We start from the raw sequence: 4,352 nt of genomic DNA on the forward strand, positions 1-4,352 counted from the left end.
TGTGTGTGTGTGAGTGTGTGTGTCTGGGTGTAATGAGGCTCCATCAAACTGTTCCATATCTGATCTTTTCACCAGAGTATCAATCTGTGTGTGTGTGTGTGTTTTACTGGTCTAGTGGGGACTCGAATCTGAATGAGAGTCCCGTTGTGGGGACTCGCCTCTTTTTGGGGCCAAAATGCACGGCTTCATAATGTAAATCATTACATTTTAGGGGGTGGACTTGGATTGAAGTTTAATATAAGATTCAGTTTAAGTTAAAGTTATGATATGGTGAAGGGGGTCAATTTAAGATTAGGTTTAGATTAAGGTTCGGTTCAAATGAAGGTTGAGGTTGAGTTTAGATTCAGGATAGGGAGGTTAGGGTTTAGGTTTTCTTGTGTTTAGGCCGGTTAGGGTCATTGTTAGGGTTCAATGTACTGTCCTCTAAAGTCATGACAACACCACTGTGTGTGTGTGTGTGTGTGTGTGTGTGTGTGTGTGTGTGTGTGTGTAATGATGCTTTGGGAAGCCGTGTGACTCAGTCTGAACATTAGACTGGCGCTAATGGACCAGTTTAGACACGCATGAGGGATCAGCATCAGTCTCCCAGCCGTCACCATGTTCTCCTCACCAGCTCCCCTCAGAAGAACTGCTGCAAAGACCACGGCACCGAAAACAAGTTCAACAATCGGTGTTTCTTTCAAAGAATAATCCGATCTAGACCCACTTTCTAAAACCAGCTAAAAAGACCTCAAGGCCAGATGTGTAGCAGCCGCACTTCATGTCACAATCACTGATGATTTTAGTTAGTAGGTTGGTTGGTTTAGTTAGTAGGTTGGTTGGTTTAGTTAGTAGGTTGGTTGGTTTAGTTAGTAGGTGGGTTGGTTGGTTTAGTTAGTAGGTGGGTTGGTTGGTTTAGTTAGTAGGTGGGTTGGTTTAGTTAGTAGGTGGGTTGGTTGGTTTAGTTAGTAGGTGGGTTGGTTGGTTTAGTTAGTAGGTTGGTTGGTTTAGTTAGTAGGTGGGTTGGTTGGTTTAGTTAGTAGGTGGGTTGGTTGGTTTAGTTAGTAGGTGGGTTGGTTTAGTTAGTAGGTGGGTTGGTTTAGTTAGTAGGTGGGTTGGTTTAGTTAGTAGGTGGGTTGGTTGGTTTAGTTAGTAGGTTGGTTGGTTTAGTTATTAGGTTGGTTGGTTTAGTTAGTAGGTGGGTTGGTTTAGTTAGTAGGTGGGTTGGTTTAGTTAGTAGGTGGGTTGGTTGGTTTAGTTAGTAGGTTGGTTGGTTTAGTTAGTAGGTGGGTTGGTTGGTTTAGTTAGTAGGTGGGTTGATTTAGTTAGTAGGTGGGTTGGTTTAGTTAGTAGGTGGGTTGGTTGGTTTAGTTAGTAGGTGGGTTGGTTTAGTTAGTAGGTGGGTTGGTTGGTTTAGTTAGTAGGTTGGTTGGTTTAGTTAGTAGGTGGGTTGGTTTAGTTAGTAGGTGGGTTGGTTTAGTTAGTAGGTGGGTTGGTTGGTTTAGTTAGTAGGTGGGTTGGTTTAGTTAGTAGGTGGGTTGGTTGGTTTAGTTAGTAGGTGGGTTGGTTTAGTTAGTAGGTGGGTTGGTTGGTTTAGTTAGTAGGTGGGTGGTTTAGTTAGTAGGTGGGTTGGTTGGTTTAGTTAGTAGGTTGGTTGGTTTAGTTATTAGGTTGGTTGGTTTAGTTAGTAGGTGGGTTGGTTTAGTTAGTAGGTGGGTTGGTTTAGTTAGTAGGTGGGTTGGTTGGTTTAGTTAGTAGGTTGGTTGGTTGGTTTAGTTAGTAGGTGGGTTGGTTTAGTTAGTAGGTGGTTGGTTTAGTTAGTAGGTGGGTTGGTTGGTTTAGTTAGTAGGTGGGTTGGTTTAGTTAGTAGGTGGGTTGATTGGTTAGTTAGTAGGTGGTTGGTTTAGTTAGTAGGTGGGTGGTTTTAGTTAGTAGGTGGGTTGGTTTAGTTAGTAGGTGGGTTGGTTTAGTTAGTAGGTGGGTTGGTTTAGTTAGTAGGTGGGTTGGTTGGTTTAGTTAGTAGGTGGGTTGGTTGGTTTAGTTAGTAGGTGGGTTGGTTTAGTTAGTAGGTGGGTTGGTTGGTTTAGTTAGTAGGTGGGTTGGTTGGTTTAGTTAGTAGGTTGGTTGGTTTAGTTAGTAGGTTGGTTGGTTTAGTTAGTAGGTGGGTTGGTTGGTTTAGTTAGTAGGTGGGTTGGTTGGTTTAGTTAGTAGGTGGGTTGGTTTAGTTAGTAGGTGGGTTGGTTGGTTTAGTTAGTAGGTTGGTTGGTTTAGTTAGTAGGTGGGTTGGTTTAGTTAGTAGGTTGGTTGGTTTAGTTAGTAGGTGGGTTGGTTTAGTTAGTAGGTGGGTTGGTTTAGTTAGTAGGTGGGTTGGTTGGTTTAGTTAGTAGGTGGGTTGGTTTAGTTAGTAGGTGGGTTGGTTGGTTTAGTTAGTAGGTGGTTGGTTTAGTTAGTAGGTGGGTTGGTTGGTTTAGTTAGTAGGTGGGTTGGTTTAGTTAGTAGGTGGGTTGGTTGGTTTAGTTAGTAGGTGGGTTGGTTGGTTTAGTTAGTAGGTGGGTTGGTTTAGTTAGTAGGTGGGTTGGTTGGTTTAGTTAGTAGGTGGGTTGGTTGGTTTAGTTAGTAGGTTGGTTGGTTTAGTTAGTAGGTTGGTTGGTTTAGTTAGTAGGTGGGTTGGTTGGTTTAGTTAGTAGGTGGGTTGGTTGGTTTAGTTAGTAGGTGGGTTGGTTTAGTTAGTAGGTGGGTTGGTTGGTTTAGTTAGTAGGTTGGTTGGTTTAGTTAGTTGGTGGGTTGGTTGGTTTAGTTAGTAGGTGGGTTGGTTTAGTTAGTAGGTTGGTTGGTTTAGTTAGTAGGTTGGTTGGTTTAGTTAGTAGGTGGGTTGGTTTAGTTAGTAGGTGGGTTGGTTGGTTTAGTTAGTAGGTTGGTTGGTTTAGTTAGTAGGTTGGTTGGTTTAGTTAGTAGGTTGGTTGGTTTAGTTAGTAGGTGGGTTGGTTGGTTTAGTTAGTAGGTTGGCTGGTTTGTGGGTTAGTTTTGTTGAGTTATTTGTTTGACTTTGTTTGTGAGTAGTTAGATAGTAAACAACAGTAAAGGTACCTGAGTACTGCTTTCAGACCAAATGAGTACTTTACCTGTAAAGAGAAACCAGTGTTGTGAGATTTAAGATGAGTCACATGATTTATGTTTTATTTTTATTTATATGACGATTGAATGTTTTATTTTATTGTATGTAAATGTTCTCGCTGTATGTATATAATGTTTGTTTAAAGTTTATTTTATCTTTATTTCTGGTTGAACATAAAGAATATCATCTGAATGTGTTTCACCGTTGTGAAGCTCCTAATGAGAACAGATTCACACACACACACACACACACATACACACACTCACACACACACACACACACACACTCACACACACACTCACACACACACACACGCTCACACACACACACACTCACACACACACTCACACACACACACTCACACACACACACACACACTCACACACACACTCACACACACACATACACACTCACACACACACACTCACACACACACTCACACACACACACACACTCACACACACACACACACACACACTCACACACACACACACATTCACACACACACTCACACACACCTCCCCCAAATGTACATCATCCCCCGCTCTGACAACCTGTTGCCACGAGTTACCACCTCGGCCTGTCAATCGGGAGGGAGGGGGGGGGGTCACCATGACAACAGAGACCTGATGACTCAATGGAGATTCAGTTCTAAATTAAGAGGATTAATAGTGAGGGGGAGACAGCTGCTAATGAGACTAATTAGGGAGGGGGAGAGGGGGGGGGAAGGGGAAGAGAGAGAGATCAATGGGAACAAACTCATTTACCAGAATAAAGACTTTTAGACATGTCCTTCAAAATAAAAGCATGTGTTTATTGATATGTTTTCATGCACGTTGATCTTCACATTCTGATGTTGTTTGATGTGTCAATCTGTTGTTTTGTTTCTTTGTCTTGTTGGAAATAATAAACAAATATAAAGTCATTTAAATAGAAGCAGGACGGTCAGATGATGTTGCATTGTGGGAAAAATACCTCAATTAAAACACAAACTAATCAGAGTACTGTGAACACACACACACACACACACACAGGTTTACAGGTGATCTGGTTCTGTCATCATCAGACCTCCAGCTCACCGTGACCGACTGAGTATCTCCTACTGACCCAAAACATCTTTAAAGTTACTGTGAAGAACCTTTAACTGGTCCCGGTCCTGGCCCTCTATAGACCTCAGTGAAGTCCTGGTCCACCTCAGTTTAGTCCTCGTCTTCTATAGACCTCAGTTTAGTCCTGGTCCTCTAAAGACCTTAGTTTA

Source organism: Cyclopterus lumpus, chromosome 7 (genome assembly GCF_009769545.1).
Source record: "Cyclopterus lumpus isolate fCycLum1 chromosome 7, fCycLum1.pri, whole genome shotgun sequence".
NCBI classification, from domain to species: domain Eukaryota; kingdom Metazoa; phylum Chordata; class Actinopteri; order Perciformes; family Cyclopteridae; genus Cyclopterus; species Cyclopterus lumpus.